The sequence below is a fragment of the Molossus molossus genome, unplaced genomic scaffold, assembly GCF_014108415.1.
Source record: "Molossus molossus isolate mMolMol1 unplaced genomic scaffold, mMolMol1.p scaffold_m16_p_1, whole genome shotgun sequence".
In the NCBI taxonomy this organism is placed as follows: Eukaryota; Metazoa; Chordata; class Mammalia; order Chiroptera; family Molossidae; genus Molossus; species Molossus molossus.
Window position 1 is genome coordinate 36,933,862 of NW_023425344.1, and position 21,849 is coordinate 36,955,710.

At 38.0% G+C, this 21,849-nt stretch overlaps 1 protein-coding gene across 30 annotated transcripts in view; it reads right to left on the reverse strand.

The window, feature by feature from the left end:
* SCFD2 (sec1 family domain containing 2) overlaps window positions 1–21,849 on the reverse strand; it is a 394,530-nt gene that overhangs the window by 288,969 nt on the left and 83,712 nt on the right. The gene's annotated exons all lie outside the window — the stretch shown is intronic.

The following is a 21,849-nucleotide window of genomic DNA, read 5'->3' on the forward strand; positions in this document are numbered from 1 at the left end:
ATGCTTTATATGTCTGCTTGTTTATTTGCTTACGGTCCATTCCCTTAACTAGAATGTAAGTTACATCAGGAAAGGGACTCTGTAATATTCATTGCTCTGATCCTACCACATGGAACATGACTATTAGTCACATAATAGGAACTCAATAATTATTTGTTGAAATAAGTAACAGAGTACTGTGTGTCTGTGTTAATATACTGTAATAATTTATCAGAAATACAATGAATATTCTTATATAAAATGTGGTCAAGTATTGAGTTATTCAAAGACCATATAAATGTACATACAGACACAATTTAACAGCATTAGATACAATAAAGCAATTAAAAATAACATCTTACTAACCATAACTCAGTATCTTTGATGATCCAGGGTCAATTGCAAGAGTTTACATATATAACAAGAGTCCCAAAACTCCATCCAGTTCTTATCGATTCTACTGTTGAGGGTTGAGGGGAGGGTGAATCTCTCTAAGAAAATAAATATTCCTTACTGAAATAAAAATTTTGAAACTCTAATTTAAATTACATTCAGGGGTATTTCAAATGCTATCTTCTCGCCCCTTTCAAAGAACTGAAACAAATTTCCCATATGGGAAGTAGTACAAATGAATCTCAGCTGTATCATGATTATTACTTTAATCATAGAAAAGAACTAGTATTGATCAAGTACTGGCAAATAAGGTAACAGTAGTAACAGTAACAGCAGCATAGTAGTAGTAGGAGTAACAGTAATAACTGCAATGGTCAAATCTATTTTTCAAGTAAGTACCCATGAATTGCTAGGCACTGTGCCTAATGCAATGTATACATTATTTCTAATACCCAGAACCACCACAAAGCCACCCTAGCCCAATTAAACAAATGACGGAAAAGGGGCTTAGAAAGATCAAGGAACTCTCCTTGGAGACTTAAGAGTAAGGTAATATTGATCATTATTGAATCTCCTCAAGGGAAAGAGAGAAGAAAATACCTTTATTTGATTGATGAAGAAACTATAAACAGGTATGGTGATTCCCATTCACAGGAGTCTTAGTCTATTAAGATTAAATTATCATATATAGATATATATCTATATAGATATATACATATAGAAATATCTTTATTGTTGAAAGTATTACAGATGTCCCTCCTTTTTTTTATCCCCATTGACATCCCCTTCCCTGCTCCCACCCACCCCCTACCCCTGCCTTCACCAAATTGTTGTCTATGTCCATTGGTTATGCATATGTGTATATAATTTTTTTGGTTTATCTCTTCCCACCCCACCCCACCCACCTTATGTATTCTTTATGTTGCCAAGATCTTGCCTCATAACAAAAACTGTAAAATTAAATTAAATCCCCACTGAATCCAAATCTTTATGAATTAAAAAGACCTTGCTAGTAACTATCCTTACAATACTACCACAATTTGCAATGTTTATGTCTTGCCGTCTCTAACTCGTTCTTAATGGTGATTTATGACATGAATTCCCATGTAATGAATATTGTGTGGATTTTTAACACAATTTTCAGAATAGAATTGCATTAACTGCTTGCTTATTACTTTTCTACTTACTGCTCATATAAACTTCAAGTCAAGACTACTGTACTAGAAAAGAATAATCATGTTAGGATTAAAATGGCACCACCAGGAGAAAGAGTAGGGGAAGGCAGAACAAGACTGCTGTGTGCGGAAGAGGGTGAGTGGGAGCGGAGGAACAGGAGACCCAGCAGCTCGGCTGGAGCTGGCAGCATCTCCAGTCCTTGAACACCACCAACACCACGGGAGGCTACGAGCAGAGGCAGCGAGGAACCAAACAAAAAACTGTGTTTAGCAACACATGGGACTGATTCTGTTCATTCTGTCCCTTTGTTCCTGGTACCTGACATTACTTTAAAAGAGTCAAATTTCAGTATCACCGAGTTTCCTGACCATATTGTTTTCCCATCAGGCTTATTACTAAAACAGCTTTTCATAACATCAGTTAACACTTTGGAAATCTGTTCCTATGCAATCATCTTATCTGGATAATGTCTTTCCTCTTTCCCCCCACTTTGTTTCTTTAACACAAGAAAAATGGTACAAATTTTAATCATGTTCTAAAACAGTGAGAGAAGCAACAATGACTCAGTGAGTTAAAAGGAGAATAAAAACCTTGGTGTTGAAACACAGAATCTTGATTATGTCACCAACACAGTATTGCACATGCATGTGTTCCAACATTCTTCTCAAAGCTTTGATGGAAGAAATTATTTTTAAATGACTGCAAACCAATATGAATGGTTGCCAGAAAGCTTAATTGTTATTTTCATCCATGAAACAGTGGATAGCTATCTATAATAAAATTTTAAAATATTAAGTGATAAACATTTGCTAATAATATCTTGAACTTACTTTTATATTTGAAGTCTTTACTTGGTTTAATAACTTATTGAGATAACTACTTTAATGACAGTTCTGGAAGAGAAAAAAAAAGAGTTGAACTTCAACACAAATTAAATTAATTATAATTAGGAGAGCTTTTCCATCCAGCATTTTCCCCTATAATATTGATTGCAAACGACTTGCCCAGTACAATAAGTCAGTACTAGTTCTGGTTACCATATTTAATCGTGATTTCAGAGATATGTCAAAACATCAAAGGGATATCATCACAAGTACAGTAATATGCTGGAAGAAAATAACTGGTTCCAAAAAAGCTTAAAGCCCTAATTTGTATTGTGTCTTATTTAATTATTGTTATCTTTGAAAAGTATTATAATTTCAGCTTTGTGCATTTAATTTTGGACCCAGATATTTGTAGACATGGGTAGTAGCAGATTCTACAGAAATGTATTTGTAGTACCTCAAAGGAAATTTTGTTTTTTCCCCCCAAAAGAGCATGGACTGGTCACCAGATGTGGAGGCCATATGGCACATGAACATGAGCACCCCAGGACAAGAAGAATGAAGCTAATAAGCCCAACAGGCAGAAGCAACCACTCCGAGATGATGGACAAATGTTATATTTCTTTCTGGAAAAAATATATGCTTATATAAATATAAATCACTTTATTTTTAAACCTAGAAATACAGCTTAGCCAGTCATTTTCTCCAACTCTATTGTTTTGGCTTGAAAGAAAATTTATCCATGTGTAGTTTATTACTTGACCTGAATTTTGTCCTTTTCACATACAATTCATGTTGAAGTTAAAAGAAAGAAAGTTGAACCAGGCACAGCTAGTGAGATAGTTTTAAGTAACACACAGGTAAATTTTTTTTTGCTGTAACTCTCAAGGAACCATTACAGCTGATCAGTCACTGAGACTGGTATATTCCATTTCTGGAGTATCTCTTGAATTTAATCCTGCCCCCCACAAGCCTAAGCTCTTTCTCCACAAAGGTGCATCTTACACTCAACCCCTGCCATGCTAAATGATCCTGCCGTGTGCCAGGCACTGTCTGAATTCTGTGTCTTTCACTGTGCAGCTCCTACTGCTTTGTGTGCCTTTCCCACCCCTCCCTTACTGGTAAATTCCCTTTCAACCTTTAAAACACAGCTTAAGTATCAACTGCTCGTGAATCTTGTTTGACTTGCCCAGACAAAATTATGTCTTTTGAATGCCTTTTTTAATGAGCCACTACAAATAAACCCACCAATACATTTCTATTCTAATGAGAAAGGAACGAAGATAATACTGATGGCAGCTGACACTTACAGAGGGCTCTATTTATGCCAAACACAATGTTAAGTACTTTATGGGAATTATCTCATTAAAGGTTGTGACCTTAATATATAAAGAGTTCTTATAAATGTACAAAAGATAATATATTTGCATTACAGACTTTGCAAGAGCAAGAAAATGAAAATCACTCAATCAGCCCTGGCCAGTTTGGCTCAGCGGTTAGAGCGTCAGCCCACAGACCAGAGTTTTGGGTTCGATTCCAGTTAAGGGCATGTATCTCAGTTGCAGTTCGATCCCCAGCCCTGGTCAGGGTCATCCAGGAGCCAACCAATCAATGTGTCTCTCTCACATTGATGTTTCTCTCTCCCTCTCTCGCTCCCTCCCACTCCATCTGAAAATAAATGAAAAAATATTCTTGGGTAAGGATTTAAAAAAAAAAGGCACTCAATCCAACTGAAGTAGACTAAAGATGGTCACAAATTCTTTCTTTCTTTTCTTCTTAAGAAGTGATGTCTTCCCCTCAGTTCTGGGACTTCGGAGACTAATTGTAAGAATAAGAAGTCTTGCAGTAGCTTCCGCCAGTTCTCCTGGAACACTTTCTCCTACCTGAGCCTACAAGTAAGAGGTCTCAGTACTCTGAGACTGCCATGCTGAAGAGGCCATCTGTAGGTCCTGAAAGTAGGCCCATCCTGTGAGCTATTCCCCACCGGGTCCAGACAGGTGACTGAAGTCATCCTGGACCCTCTAGATGCTCTACCAACTGAATACTACCAAGTCACCTCATTAACTGCCACGTGGGGCTGAAGAACTGCTCAGCTGAGATCTGCTTGAATTTCTGCAACACCAAATTGTGAGCTATAATAAAATGCTTGCTTTAAGCCAGTAAATTTGAGATAATTTGCTGTGTGGCAATAGATAATTAGAAAACCCACTAATCATTGAAAACTACGATAATCATTTTCATGTATTTTTCCATTCTAATTTTGTTTATGTACTTAATGTCCCTCTACTTTTCTTCTTCTTTGTTAATTTGACAAAGTTGGATTTATACTATATGTGCAGTTTTGTTTCTCATATCCATAAGAATAAACACTTTTTCTATTAACATTCTATCAACAATTTCCTCACCTCATTAAAAATACTCTTTAATAACTTGATTTTTTTTTTTTTAATCCTCACCAGAGGACATTTTTTTTTTTTTTTTTGCATTTATCTTCAGATAGAGTGGGAGGGAGAGAAGGAGGAAGAGAGAGGGAGAAACTTTGATGTGAGAGAGGAAACACATTGAGTGGTTGACACCCACACGACCCCAACCGGGACCAGGGACAAACTGCAACCGAGGTACATGTCCTTACCGAGAACTGAACCCGGGACTCTCTGGTCCATGGGCTCAAGCTCTAACTGCTGAGCCAAACCAGCTAGGGCTAATAACTTGATTTTTAATGGCCACATATTGAGTTCCATCATTCTCCTATTGTGAAACATTTAGGTTGCTCCCAGTTTTTTATTATTATAAATAAAACTGTAATGAACATCTTTCAATGTAAATTCATATCACCATCTCTGATTATGTCCTTAAGATTAATCAACAGAAATGAAATTACCAGGAAAGATATAAACCTTTTCAACGATTTCATCATATATTGTCAAAGTGCTTTGACAAAATTCACTCTCCCGATAGTAATGTTTCTTGATGACCATGCCATTGAACTCTACCCAACACTAAATTATCATTTGCTAATCTTTGCTTATTTGAACTGGTACATTGCTTCTCAGTGTAGCTTGAGTTTACATTTTTATTACTAGAAAAAGTGAACATTTTTATCATATGTTTATTGGTCACTATTATTTCTTCGTCTGTAAAATGGTTGGACACAATTTTTTACCTTTTTTTTCTGTTGATTGTTTTTCTTATCCATATGAATGGATTCTTTTTTCTTTATGAAATACTTTTTCTATTTTTTTCACCTTTTATAGTAGTTCTTATTTATCAGTATCCTGTGTAAAAATTTTAATGGTAATAATGGCTAAAACTATGTTTTCTATGTGACTGGCAAAGGGAAAGTACTTCATATAAATTTTTGTATTCTAAAGACAATAAGTTTGCTCTTATTGTTAATCCTCCAATTTATAGATGAGGAAGCTGAAGCTTGCTTAAGGAGGTGAATAATTTCCCGCAAAATCACACAGTAATGTCAGGGTCAAAATTAAGATTCAGGACCATCTGATTTTAAAGTCTTTTCTCTTAACCACTAAGCTACAGTTAACAAATCTGGCAATTTTCTCCTTTTTGTGGTTAATTCCATAACTTTCATGTTTGGAATGTTCTTCCCTAGTCCACAATAAACCATTTGATTACCAATATTTTATAGTGGCGTTCTTTTGGTTTTGGTTTTTAATTTACACTGTTAATATAACAATAACCACTCCTCACCAATTGTTCTTGTCCATTTATTAATGATCCTTCCTTTTCTCACTGGTTTGTGGTACGGCCTTTAATAAACACACTAGATTCATGAAATAATAAAATAGTCCTGCATCTCTTTCTGAACTATTTTGCAACAGTACTACATTAATTAGCAATTATTGTTGATGGAAGAGGTGGTGTTTATTACTGAATTAAAGGAGCAAATAGAAGAACTAAAATAAAAAAATAAATATATTGATAGGTATTATTGATATATAATTGACAAGTATCACAATGTGGGTTAATTAAAAAAGTCTCACTTAACATTATTGTTTTTCAGGGTTTTAATGGCTATTTTTAGGATAACTTAAATTCTTTTAAAAAATCATTCACTGGAATTCTGACTCACATTGAATTAAATTCACAAGTAGAGAGGAAATTTTTACTGAACACCTACTATGAGCCAAATAGAAAAACAGCAGTAAACAAAACATAGAATCCTTACCTTCAGAGAGCTGAGGAAATACAAATAAACTAGACAATAAAAAGACAGGGTGATCAGTGCAGGATTATGGGAAGCACCAGGAAAGGCAGCTAATTTGGCTTTGAAGGATGAGGAAAGGCATTCCGGATAGGTGGAGACAGTGATCCAGCAAAAGAAAATAGCATGCACAAAGATACAAAGGACAATGAAACAATCAGATTTGTATATTGAGATCACTGTAGCTAATGTCTCATTAAAACAGTCCCTTCTACCACCAGAAACCAATCCACCTACAAAACCACCTCTATCACTAACAAAATTAGTTTTCACACTCTTTGTACAGCTGTCGATCAAATTTGTTTCTGAGTTATTTAGCCCAATAGTCTATTGGGCTAAATAGACTGCTAACGTAATTCCCAACAAGCGGAGGCACATTCTAGAGGTCTCTGAGCTGTTAAGGATGTCCTAGGTCTTCTCATGCCTTTCTACGGTTTTGCGTTCCCGAGGAAGAAGATGGAGCATGTGGCCGCCAGAGTGGAAGAGGCTGGTATGGGTGACCTCTGCGAGCACCTCTTTCGGCCTCCTTATTGCACATCCCCTGTTCTTCAATAATAAAATTCTTCCTATCACCACTCAGTAATTCTGTATAGATATGTAGCAGGTATAACGGCGGCCATGGAAAGATGTCAAAATAAAGAACACTTTGAGAAAGGGGCATTGTATTGAAGAAATATCAGTATCAATTTAAAAACATTTTTTTTTTTTTAAAGCCAATTGTTGATTGACTTGCTTATGCTGCCCCTCAAAACTAACAGTAGCCCTGGCCAGTTTGGCTCAGCAGCTGGAGCATCAGCCTGCGGACCAGAGAGTCCCGGGTTCGGTTCCTGTTAGGGGCATGTATCAAAAAAAAAAACCCCCAAAAAACTAACAGTAAAATTGGTCTGTGTGCACGATGTTTAGAAAGAAAATCTAGGTCTTAAATAGAGCTGCGAAAACTGTCTATAGATAGGAAATGTCATAGAGCGGATTCTTACCAAGATGACTGCTAACGTAATTCCCAACAATGAGAATCCACACTTGGTGCATACAAACAGGGCTGAGATTTCTGAAGTAAATGCAAATGACAATACAAAGTCTTTACAAGAATCAAAAACCGTGTTTGTTGTTTGAATCAAACCTCACTGCACTAGAACATGTAAGCTTTGGGGAGCCTAAACCCCCTCTATTCCTGTGTTTACTGATCATTCATAGTGTGTTGCTGAAAAGTAGCAAATAAAATGAATTCGATGTAATGGAGGGGCTTGCTTCTTGAAAATATTCCAAGGTATATCATTTATTCATAAAGAATCATTTCTGCAAAAAATAAAAAATTGTGAGCCTGAATTTATATTTCCTAGTAAACTAATGTACAGATGATTTTCTTATAAATAGGAAGAGCAGCACTTTCTACACTGGATATGTAGCTTAACAACGACGTACACTTAACTTCTATTTTCAAGTAAGCTTTTCAAGGCAGTGCAGCGTAACTGCTGAGAGCCCAGATTTTGTGGTCAGGCAGAGCCAGTACAGAATCCAGGCTCCACCACTTCTATGTAACCTTCAGCAGACACTTACCTTCTGTTTCCTCATCTTCACAATAGTTCCCAGAACTGTAAGGTTTGACTAAGACAGTGATGTACAGCACTGCAGCCTGGTCCCTGGCACTTGGCAAGAGATCGGTGGTGGTGAATGAGGTGGTAGTGGGGATCAATTATCTTACAACTTCAGTATAAACATCTTGTAAAAACAGAGAGATTTTCACAGACTGAAAGGTAAAGTGGGAGTTGTTTGGCAAAAGAAAGTTGATAAGAGTTTTGGGCAAGATTTGCAGATTTAACTAGATTAGACCAAGTTGTAGACACGATCAGCCACACCTTCCTCCTCTATAACCTTTCACAATTAAAAAAAAAAAAAAAGGAAATTTTAGGTCAAATTAGTGTTCTGAGAGCAGATTTGGCTATGACCCATGATTCTCTCACCTGTGCCTAAAAACATATATATTCTGTCTGATCATAAATATTTATTTAAACTCTTTCATTTTCTGTTGCTTCAACCATAAATTACCTCTCTTATAAAGGTTTAGTAAAGATCAATTTGAGATAAAATCAGATAAAAATGTCTCACTGACTGTAAAGAACTACACATTCATTGAGCCAATATGTACTGTGTGCTTCTTATGTATCAGACATATTCCAAGTGAAAGCATGGATAAGCTGTAAGATGCTGGTCTGTCAGTATTGGTGTAGTTGTGGCAGGAGGTGGACACAGATAACTATGACACATGCTACAACTGACAAGTATTACAACTATATGTCTAAGGGTCTACTGTACAGTTAAAAAAGAAACCAGCCCTGGCCAGTTTGGCTCAGCTGTTAGGGCATCGGCCTGCAGTCCAGAGAGACCCCGGTTTGGTTCCTGCTAAGGGCATGTACCTTGGTTGCAGTTTGTCCCCGGCCCTGGTTGGGTTGTGCGGGTGGCAGCCACTCGATATGTCCCTTTCACATCAATGTTTCTCTCTCTCTCTTCCTCCCACTCCATCTGAACAAAAAATGGAAAAAAGTGTCCTTGGGTGAGGATAAAAAAAAAAGAAACCATTCATGTGTTAAGATATAAAAACTTTATTAATTAAAACCAATTTTTTAAAAACCCTTCTTACCATCTAATAGAGTGTGCCATACCCAAAAGATGCTCAAAATACGTGCTGACTGCAGTCCTTATTATTTAACTGTTTATTGCTTGATTCTACTCATTATATAATGTAAGGTCCACAACAGCAGAGACCTTACTTTTCTTTTCTTTTTTTTTTTTTATCCTCACCCGAGGATATTTTTCCATTTTTTGTACAGATAGAGTGGGAGAGAGAGAGGAAGGGAGAGAGAGAGAGAAACATCGACGTGAAGGGACACATCGAGTGGCTGCCACCCGCACGACCAACCAGGGCCGGGGACAAACTGCAACTGAAGTACGTGCCCTTAGCGGGAACCGAATCCGGGTCTCTCCGGACCGCAGACCGACGCTCTAACCACTGAGCCAAACTGGCCAGGGCTCTTTTCTTGTTTACTAATGCAGCCTTAGAGCCAAAGAATGGTGTCTGGTGTCTAGCAGGTGCTCAGTAAACATTTGCTAGTTGGATGGATGGATTTTACATTCTGGTGACATAAGACATCACCTCCTTTTGTAGGTCAGTTCACTAGCACTCCTAAAAAGTGAAATGTCTCCACTTCTAAACTTTGGTTTACATTTACCTATTTTTAAAAACTCTATTCTGTTGTCATGCTAAGCAGAAACACAATGAGTCATTTTTCCAATCAGTGTATGAACTGTTTGTAAGAATTTAAATTAGGTAGGTTCCTGCCCTGGAGGTTATGGCTCAGCAGTAAGAGCATCACCCATCACCCATCACCCATGAACAAAAGAGTCCCGGGTTCAATTCCAGCCAAGGGCATGTACCTCGGTTGCGGTTCATCCCCAGCTCTGGTTGGGGTTGTGCAGATGGCAACCAATCGATGTGTCTCTCTCATATTGATGTTTCTCTCCCTCTCTCTCTTCCTCTTTCTATCCCTCCAGCTGTATCTGAAGATTGATATGAATATATCCTCGGGTGAGGATTAAAATACATTTGGTATAGCTCTGGCTGGTTTGGCTCAGTGATTAGAGCATTGGCCCATGGACCAAAGAGTTGTGGGTTCGATTCCAGTAAAGGGAATGTACCTTGGTTGCGGTTCCAGGGTGATGAGGGAGGCAACCAGTTGATGTGTGTCTCTCAAGTCGATGTTTCTCTCTCTCCCTCCCTCCCACTATATCTGAAGATAAATAGAAAAATATCCTCGAGTGAGGATTAAAAAAAACACAAAACAAATAAAAACATTTGGTACAACAATATGTAATTGCTCAGCAGTGAATTTTTTCTGCACAGATATGAAATAGCATAAATTACTCTAGAATAAGTATTTCCAAACAGCACTCCTCCTAAAGAATGTAGGTCTTTAGATTGATTTCATTTGACATTCATCACTTTCAGCACCAACATATTCTGGAGAAAAAGAGACAGACAGCCTGATCAGGTTCCATTCAGCACTATTACACTTCTGCTTTGGGTCCCTTAACATAGAAGTAAAGAGGGGAGACCCAGAGGGGCAGGCCAAGGCACAGACATTCAGCCAAGGTGCTCAGGTGAACCAGCTTGGCCAAATGCTCACAGTATCCCTCATGAGAAAAAAACCTTGAGATCCTGAACAAATATTTCTTCTACTTTTGGGGATTAGCAGTCTCCAGCAAACAAAACAAAACAAATAAAAACCCTCTATTAATAGTTCATCCTATCTAGGCCTTTGAGAGTGGTTTTAAAAAGGTACAAAATGAGTTCTGTGTCTTCCTTTTGTTGAGTTGTATGAGTACTCTACATATTTTGGAAATTAACCCTTTATCTGATGTATCATTGGCAATTATGTTCTCCCATACAATGGGTTCCCTTTCCATTTTGATGGTTGTTTCTTTTGCTGTGCAGAAGCTTTTTAGTTTGATGTAGTTCCATGTGTTCATTTTTTCCTTTGTTTCTTTTGCCTTAGGTGATGTATCAGTGAAAATTCTGTTGCACATGATGTCAAAAATGTTGTTGCCTACATTTTCCTTTAGGATTTTTATGTATTCACGGGTCACATTTAAGTCTTTTATCCATTTTGAGTTTATTCCTGTGTATGGTGTACGTTGATGGTCTAGTTTCATTTTTTTTGCATGAGGCTGTCCAATTTTCCCAACACCATTTATTAAAGAGGCTGTCCTTATTCCACTGTATGCTTTTGCCACCTTTGTCAAATATTAATTGAGCAAAATGTCTTGGGTCAATTTCTGGGTTCTCTGTTCTGTTCCAGTGGTACATATGCCTGTTCTTGTGCCAGTACCAGGCTGTTTTGATTACAGTGGCTTATTACAGTATAACCTGATATCTGGTATTATGATCTCACCTACTTTGTCCTTCTTTTTCAAGATTGCTGTGGCTATTCAGGGTCTTTTTGGTTCCATATGAACTTTTAAGTATTTGTTCTAGTTCTGTGAAATATGTTGTTGGTATTTTGATGGGGATGGCATTGAATCTATAGACTGCTTTGGGTAACATGAACATTTTTTTTTTTTAATTTTTTTTTTTTATCCTCACCCGAGGACATTTTTTGATATTTTGTTCAGAGAGAGTGGGAAGGAGAGAGAGAGAGAAACATTGACGTGAAAGGGACACATCAAGTAGTTGCCACCTGCACGACCCAACCAGGGCCAGAGACAAACTGCAACCGAGGTACGTGCCCTCAGCGGGAACCAAACGCGGGTCTCTCTGGACCGCAGGCTGAGGCTCTAACCGCTGAGCCAAACCTGCCAGGGCTGAACATTTTAATGATGTTAATTCTTCCAATCCATGAACAAGGTATGTGCTTCCACTTTTTTATATCTTCCTCTATTTCTTTTTTCAATGTCCTGTAGTTTTCTGCAAATAGGTCCTTTACTTCTTTGGTCAAATTTATTCCTAGGTACCTTAATATTTTTGCTGCAATGGTAAATGGGATTGTTTTTTTAGTTTCTCTTTCTGTGAGTTCATCATTGGTGTATAAGAATGCCGTCGATTTCTTGATGTTAATTTTGTATCCTGCTACTTTGCCAGATTCATTTCTTAAGTCCAGTAGATTTTTGATGGAGTCTTTAGGGATTTCTATGTATATCATGTCTGCGAATAATGACAGTTTCACTTCCTCCTTTCTAATTTGGATCTCTTTTATTTTTTCTTCATGTCTGACTGCTGTGGCTAAGACTTGCAGTACTATGTTAAATAAGAGTGGTGAAATCATCAAACAACAAGTGTTGGCGAGGGGGTGAAGAACAGGGGACTCTAGTACACTGCTAGTGGGAATGCAGACTGGTGCAGCCACTATGGAAAACACTATGGTGTTACCTCAAAAAATTAAAAACTGAATTGCCATTTGACCCAGTGATCCCACTTATAGGAATATACCCTAAGAAACATGAAACACCAATCTGAAAGAATATATGCATCCCCATGTTCATAGCAGCACTATTTACAATTGCTAAGATCTGGAAACAACCCAAGTGTCCATCAGTAGATGAATGGATAATAAAGTTGTGGTACATATACACAATGGAGTACTATGCAGCTGTAAGAAAGAAAGATCTCTTATCCTTTGAGATGACATGGAGGGACTTGGAGAGTATTATCCTAAGCGAAACAAGCCAAGCAGAGAAAGACAAATAATCACATGATCTCACTTATTTGTGGAATATAATGAACATAACAGTCTGAGGAACAGGGTAGACCCAGAGACATGGAAGTAGGATACAGATTGACAACCCTCAGAAGAGGGGGTGGGGGGGAGAGGAGAGATAAACCACAGAACTTATACACATGTGCGCATAACCAATGGACATGGACAACAAAGCTGGGGACAGTTTGGGGGTATGGGGAGGATGGTGTCAATGGGGAAAAAAGGAGAAACATATGTAACAAAAATAAGTTAATAAATGCATAACAAAAAATAAATTAATTAACTAATGAAATTAAATAAAAAGGTACAAAATGGGGGAGAAATCCACACCTAGGCTTAAGCCTACTGTCTGGTCTCAGGAACTCACTAACGTTAAGCTAACCTCTAGGACCTTTGAATCCTAAATCAGAAGTGAAGGGGTGAGGCCCTTTAAATATTAAGCAGACTCAGACCTAGGCTTTCTTCAGAGATACCTGCCATTAAGTTATACCTAAAATGCCCTGTGAATGAACATAAGCAATGCTTGGCTTCTCCAAGGCTAGCAGAAAAAAAGAATAAGAAAGAAAATATCAATTCGACAGTGTTATTTCTTTTCACCCTTAAGAACTCAGATGTTTAAAAAAAGAAAAAATGAATCACAGCAACCACTGGGGAGGCCAGCACAGCACAAACAGCTAGAGGAAGAGGCTCAGGACAGAAGACTCAATAAGTGCAGGGACGCTCAAACCATGACTATTTCCCTTTTGGTCAAGCAAACCAGAATGGTTGTGCCCTTCTTGTTTTTCACAACATGAAGACCCACCCAGATGTACCTTTAGCCACTGGCATAAAGTCTGTATTTGAAACTTTTTTGGGAGACCCACAAAATGCAAAGAACCAAAATTGTTAGCCTTGAACTTACTTTGCCTGATTACCGACTCTGGCTTCCAGCTGGAATAACATATGATATCACTGCTTCTAAGGGAGGCCTAGTTTAAAAGCGGTCGTTTACTTAGCATACATATATTTAACTCTCACTTTCTCATTAGATGCTTGGCACAAACTCACCTAACTCCAAAATCTTGGCAATATACCTTCCCTGGGCAAAGAAACAAGATGTTCATGGGTATTATTTTCTATTTTCCATTTGTCTCTCTCATTTATTATTCAAAAATACAATACCATAATGTGATAGGGGAGAAGAACAACATACAGTAAAGTATTCTGCAGGAGAAAAGTGAAATTGAGATAATGTATCCTTATGGAGAAATACATCTCATCAGGTTTCAATAAAAGGCTTGCGGAGGAGTAAGACTTAAGATGGAAATCTAACCTGAATGCAAAATTTATCGATTATTAGTGGGAGACATATTTTAATGATCACAGTCCTCATAAAGTTATTGACTTAAATGCATATAAACTGACCCTATTGTGTTCTGAAAATTATTTTATCTTTAATGACTGAGAACAAGTATGAGTGGAGTATACAAAGAAAATGGCCAACAGACATTGCGATGCCTTGACCTAAGACAAATATTCCAGCAGTAAATAGTAGTGAAGAGCAAGGCTACAGTATCAGACATCTGGGTTTTGACCTGGCTTTGACACTTATTAGCAGTAGGACCATGTCAGATTCATAACTTGTCCAACCTCTGCTATACAATCCTCGAGTCTGAATCAGCAATTCAAAAAATTTATTCAAAAATTGGTTGATGAAAATCTAGACCTCATTTTTCTCAAAGGGGCAATCCTATAAATATACTCAGGTTCTCAGACCATCCTAGAAAAATCCTTTGAAAATGGCGCAAATGGCACTAATGTACTGATATCAAAACCACATTACAAAACAAACTCTATGTACATCTTAGAAACCATACATGTTTCAGTCTTATAACTTCGCTGTCCAACAGATAGCATGTGCTCAATAGATTGTTATGACATAGAACAGACCACTTGCTTTAAAATTTTTTTTTATTAATTTATTATTTACAGATGTTTCTCCTTTTTCTCCCATTGACACCTTCCTCCCATTCCTCCTGCCCCCCTCCCCCCCCCCCGCACTGTTGTCTATGTCCATTGGTTATGGTTATATGCATACATTCTTTGGTTTATCTCTTCTTTCCCCCCATCCCCTTCTCTGAAGTTCGTGAGTCTGAACCCTATTTGCATTTCTCTGGGTCTATTTTGTTCATCACCTTATTTTGTTAATTATATTGCATAAATAAGTGAGATTATGTGATACTTGTCTTTCTCTGACTGGCTTATTCAGCTTAGCACAATACTCTCCAGGTCCCTCCATGTCATCTCAAAGGATAAGAGATCTTTCTTTCTTACAGCTGCATAGTAGTCTATTTTGTATATGTATCACAGCTTTTTTATACACTTATCCATTGATGGACACTTGGGCTGTTTCCAGATCTTAGCAATTGTAAATAGTGCTGCTATGAATACAGGGGTACATATATTCTTTGTGATTGGTATTTCAGGCTTCTTAGGATATATTCCTAGAAGTGGGATCCCTGGGTCAAATGGCAGATAAATTTTTAATTTTTTGAGGAAACACCATACTGTTTTCCATAGTGGCTGCACCAGTCTGCATTCCCACCAGCAGTGTACTAGCGTCCCCTTTTCTCCACACCCTCGTCAGCACTTGTTTGATGATTTGTTGATGGCAATCATTCTGACAGGTGTGAGGTAATGTGTCATAGTCATTTTAATTTGCATCTCTCTGATGATTAGTGATGTTGAGCATTTTTTCATGTCTCTTGGCCATTTGTATGTCCTGTTTGGAGAGGTGTCTATTTAAATCCTCTGCCCATTTTTAAATTGGATTCTTTGTCTTTTGTTGACTTGAATGAGTACCCTATATATATAATTATTTTTTCCTTTATTGAGTTTAGAGAGAGAGGAAATGAGAGGGAGAGATAGAAACATTGATGAGAGAGAACATCAATTGGCTGCCTCCTGCATGGCCCCCACTGGGGATCGGGGCCCACAATCTGGGCATGTGCCCTAACAGAATCAAACTGGCAACCTCTTGGTGCATGGGTCAGTGCTCAGCCACTGAGCCACACCAGCCAGAGAAGTATCCTATATATTTTGTAAATTAACCCCTTATTTGATGTATCGCTGGCAATTATGCTTACCCATATAGTGGGTTCCCTTTCCATTTTGATGCTTATTTCTTTTACTGTGCAGAAGCTTTTTAATTTGATGTAGTCCTATGTATTATTTTTTTCCTTTGTTTCTCTTGCCTTAGGCATTGTATCAATAAAAATTCTGCTGCATGTGATATCTGAAATTTTGTTGCTACATTTTCTTCTAGGATTTTTATGGATTTACGAGTCACATTTAAGTTTATCCATTTTAAGTTTATTCTTGCATATGGTGTAAGTTGGTGGTCTAGCTTCATTTTTTTGCATGTCGCTGTCCAATTTTCTCAAGATCATTTATTGAAGAGGCTGTCTTTATTCTATTGTATGCTCTTGCCACCTTTGTCAAATATTGTCTTCGGTCAATTTTTAGGTTCTCTCTTCTGTTCCATTGATCTATATGCCTGTTCTTGGGCCAGCACCAGGCTGTTTTGATTTACAGTAGCTTTGTGGTATAACCTGATATCCGGTATTGTGCGTTTGTTCTAGTTCTGTGAAATATGTTGTTGGCATTTTGATGGGGATTGCATTGAATCTATAGATTGCTTTGGGTAGTATGGACATTTTAATGATGTTAATTTTTCCAATTCATGAACAAAGTATATGTTTCCATTTTTTTATATCTTCCTTTATTTCTTTTTTCAATGACTTGTAGTTTTCTGTGAAGAGGTCCTTTACTTTTCTGGTTAAGTTTATTCCTAGGTATCTTAATTTTTTTGCTGTGATGGTAAATGGGCTTTTTTTGTTTAGTTCTCTTTCTGTGAGTTCGTCATTGGTGTATAAGAATGTCATCAATTTCTTGACATTAATTTTGTATCCTGCTACTTTGCTAAATTCATTTATTAAATCTAGTAGATTTTTGATAAAGTCTTTAGGATTTTCTATGTACAATATCATGTCATCTGCGAATAATGACAGTTTCACTTCTTCCTTTCCAATTTAGATTCCTTTTATTTTTTCTTCTTGTCTTATTGCTGTGACTAAGACTTCCAATACTGTGTTAAATAAGAGTGGTGAAAGTGGGTATCCCTGTCTTGTTCCTGTTCTTAAGAGAAATGCTTTAAGTTTCTGTCCATTGAGTATGATGTTGGTTGTAGGTTTGTCATAAATGAACTTTATTATAATGTTGAGATATGATCCTTCTATTCCAGCTTTGCTAAGAGTTTTTATAAAAAATACATGCTGGAGTTTATCAAATGCTTTTTCAGCATCTATTGATATAATCACATGATTTTTACTTTCATTTTGTTTATGTGGTATATCACATTTATTGATCTACGAATATTGTGCCAGGTTGCAACCCTGGGATAAATCCCACTTGGTTGTGGTGTATAATTTTTTTAATATATTGCTGGATTCAATTTGCTAAGATTTTGTTGAGGATTTTGGCATCTATGTTTATCAGGGATACTAGCCTATAGTTTTCTTTCTTTGTAGTATCTTTATCTGGTTTTGGGATTAGGATTATGCTGGCTTCATAAAAAGAGCTGGGAAGTCTTCCTTCCTCTTGAATTTTTTGGAATAATTTGAGAATAGGTGATATTCTTTTTTGGATGTTTGGTGAAAACTCCACTGTATAGTCATGTGGACCAGGGTTTTTGTTTGCTAGTATTTTATTGAATATTTCTTCTATTTTCTTAATTGTTATTGGTCTAGTTTTGGAATAGTACATGACTCTAAGAATTGTTCCATTTAGCCTAGGTTGTCAAATTTGTTGGCATATAATTGTTCACAGTATTTTCTTATAATCCTTTGTATTTCTGTGGTGTCCGTTTTTACTTCACCTCTTTCATTTCTGATTTTATTATTTTGGATCCTCTCTCTTTGTTTCTTTGTGAGTCTGGCTAAAGGTTGATCAATCTTGTTTATCTTTTCAAAGAACCAGCTCTTGGTTTCATTGATCTTTTGTATTGTTCTTTTTATTCTCTATGTCATTTATTTCTGCTCTAAATTTTATTATTTCCTTCCTTTTACTAACTCTGGTTTTTTATTTTTGTTCTATTTCCAAATCTTTAAGTTGCTGGGTTTGACAGTTTATTAGAATTTTTTCTTTTTTCTTGAGATAGGCCTGTATTGCTGTGAACTTCCCTCTCAGGACTGCTTTTGCTATATCCCATAGATTTTTATATTGTGGTGTGTTCATTTTCATTAGTTCCCAGAAAGTTTTTTATTTCTATCATGATCTCACAGGTAACTCATTGATTGTTTAATAACATGCTATTTAGCCTCCATGTGTTTGAATGTTTTTGAGTGCTTTTATTGTAATTGATTCTAGTTTCATGCCATTGTGATCTGAAAGATACTTGATATGATTTCAATCTTCTTGAATTTGTAGAGATTTACTTTGTGTCCTAACATGTGATCTATCTTTGAAAATGTGCTGTGTGCACTTGAGAAGAATGTATATTCTACAGCTTTGGGGTGAAATGTTCTGTAAATATTAATTAAGTCCAACTGATCTAGTTCATCATTTAAAGACTCTGTTTCCTGTTAATTTTTTGTCTAGAAGATCTATCCAGTGGTGTCAGTGGGGTGTTAAATCACCCACTATGATTGTATTGCTATTTATCTTTCCCTTCAAGTCCTCCAAAAATTTTTAAATATATTTTGGTACTCCTCTAATTGGCATATACTTGTTTACCAGGATTATATCCTCATGTTGGATTGATCCTTTTAATATTATGTAGTGACCTTCTTTGTCTCTTATTATGGCCCTCATTTTGAAGTCTATCTTATCAGATCTGAGTACTGCTATATCAGCTTTTTTTTCATTTCCATTTGCCTGGAAAAATTTTTTCTGTCCCTCACTTTCATCCTGTGTGACTCTTTTGTTGTGAGGTAGGTCTCTTGTAGTCTGCATATATATATGGGTTGTGTTTTCTTATCCAATCAGCTACCCTCTGTCTTTTGATTGGAGTATTTAAGCCTTTTACATTTAAGAATATTAATGATATATACTTATTAGTTGCCTTTTTATTTCATGCCTGTGTTCTTCTCTCTCTCTCTCTCTCTCTCTCTCTCTCTCTCTCTCTCTCTCTCTGTTTCTCCTTCTTCTTACATTTAGCATTTATTTCTTGCAGTGCTGGTTTGGTGGTGGTAAATTCCTTTAGCTTTTTATTTTATTTTATTTTTTGTCTGTGAAGTTCTTTATTTCACCTTCAATTTTGAATGATAGCCTTGCTGGATAGAGTATGTTTGGATTCAGACCCCTGCCTTTCATTACTTTGTATACTCATGCCACTCCCTTCTGGCCCACAGTGTTTCTATTGAAAAGTTAGCTGACAGTCTAATGGGAGCTCCCTTGTAGGTAGCTTTCTGTCTCTCTCTTGCTTCCTTTAAGATTTTTTCTTTGTCTTTAATTTTTGCCATTTTAATTATGATGTGTCTAGCTGTGGGTCTTTTGGATTCATCTTGCTTGGGACTCTCTGTGTTTCCTGGACTTGTGTGACTTTTTCCTTCACAAAATTAGGGGAGTTTTATGTCATTATTTGTTTCTTTTTTTTTATCCTCACCCAAGGACATTTTTGCATTTATCTTCAGATAGAGCGGGAGGGAGAGAGGGAGGAAGAGAGAGAAACATCGACATGATAGAACCACATCGACTGGTTGTCAGCCACACAACCCCAACCGGGGTCAGGTACAAACTGCAACTGAGGTATGTGCCCTTAGTGGGAACTGAACCCAGGTCTCTCTGGTCCACAGGCCAATGCTCTCACTACTGAGCCAAACCGGCCAGAGCCTGTCATTATTTCTTCAAACAGGTTCTCTATTCCTTTCTCTGATTTTTCTCCTTCTGGTACCCCAAGGATGTGAATGTTGTTATGTTTTGTATTGTCCCAAAGCTCCCTTAAACTCTCCTCCTGCTCTTTAATTTTTTTTTCCCATTTGCTGTTCTATTTAGGTGGTGTTGTTTTTTTCCTACCTTGTCTTCTAACTGGCTGATTCTGTCTTCAGCTTCTTCTAATCTACTATTGAACCCTTCTAAGGTATTTTTCATATCAGCTATGTCATTCTTTATTTCCACATGATTTTTATTCATAGTGTCTACCTCTTTTATTATGCTGATGTAGTTCCCACTGGGCTCTTTATCATTCTCATTAAGTTGTTTAATGCTCATTAAGTAATTCTCACTAAATTGTTTGAGCACTATAATGTCATGGCTTTGAATTCTTTATCTGACAAATTGCTTGCTTCAATTTTATGTAGTTCCCTTTCTGGCGATTCCTCCTTTTCTTTCATATGGGTGTTGTTTCTTTGTCTAACCATGTTAGCAGTCTGGTAATTCAAGGCCCAGTGAGGGATGCTGGGATATGTAGGCAGGTTGGTGTGTATCAAATAAGGCTGCTGTGGGTCCCAGAGGATTGACAACTGGAAGCTGGAAATTGTCTGTCATGATAGGTGCTGCTGGGGTGTGTGGGTCCAGCTGGTGCACGGCTGGGTGTGCTGCTGCCTGGTGGGGCTCAGCTCCTGATCAGTCGCTGTTAATGCTACTGGGGGTGGGTATCAGCTCCCAGTTTGCATTGCTACTGCAGTTGCTGTTGCCAGGGGTGCTCTCAGCTCTCAATCCTCTGCTGCTGTTGGGGGCTGAGGATGCTCAGCTCCCAGGACTTAGCTGCTGCTGGGGGACGAGCTCCACTCCAAATCTGCTACAGTTATTAGGGGCAGGTCTCAGCTGCCAGAGCCTTGCTACTGCTTGGGCTTGGGCACCACTCCTGATCAGCCTCTGCTAATGTTCCTGGGGATGGGTCTCAGCTGCCAATCAGCACTGCTGCTACTGCCTGAGAATGGATGTCCACTCCCGAGCCTCTGCCACTAAGGGTGTGTCTTGGCTCCCAAGCCTCAGCTGCTGTTGGGAGTGGGGCTCCACTCCTTCCCAGTCACTGCTGCTGTGGGGAAAAGTGCTGGGCTCCCAAGCTGGTGCTACTGCTGCTGGGGGTAGTGCTCAGCTCTGATCAGGCTGCTGCTGTTGAGGGTGTTGCTCTGCTCCCAAGCTGGCCCTGCTGCTGTTGCTGAGAGGGATGGTGTTCTGCTACGAAGCTGGAGCTATTGCTGCTGTTGCTGTGGAGGATGGTGCTCAGCTCCTGGCTGGTTGCTGCTTCCACAAGCAGGTACCTTGATAGTGCCGCTACTGTGTGCTGGTCCATGTTGACACAGTGGGGTCCACTGGTCCGATGGTGCAAGGCGCACTGATGGACTCAGGTTGCTTGATCCTAGCCACTCCCCCCTGCCTCCTCCCAGAGAAGACCAAGGATCTTCCAAAATGGTGGGGCCTCCCGGCAGTGCAGGGAGAAGTGCCCTGACAGTAGTCGGGTTCTCCCTAGTCCAGAGCACTGGAACTCTCTGCCCCATGTTTCTTCACAGCTCAAGGTTGCTGGTCCACACTCACATCCACTCACACTCTCACACTTGCTCACATCTCACACACTCACCCTCGCTCCGGTCCTGCCTGCTGCCATCTTTCCCAATCCACTCTTTTCAGAATACTTGCTTTGAAAAAAGCTTTTTAGTCTTTTCCTTCCACCATTTGGAAATGACATTTCTTGGCAAAGAACTAAAGGACAGAGACTTCCCTGGAGAAATTAAAGAGATAACTTAAATTTCTGAGAATTGTAATTTTTCTCTCTATCTATAGATGAAACACTGCCTCACCAGGTGATCTGAATGGGGGAGGGGGGGTTGAATTAATAAGAGAGTCTAATTGCAAGAGTCCCTGACAAACCATCATGCTAGCTCACATCCCTTTAATTCCAAATGTCCTTCATCTGGGTCTTTTTTATATAAATTTCTTGGAAAAATTTAAAACTCTAATAATTTACTATTGCATTAAAATAAGTTAAATCTCATACACTATTTCCAAATGCCCCATGTATCCA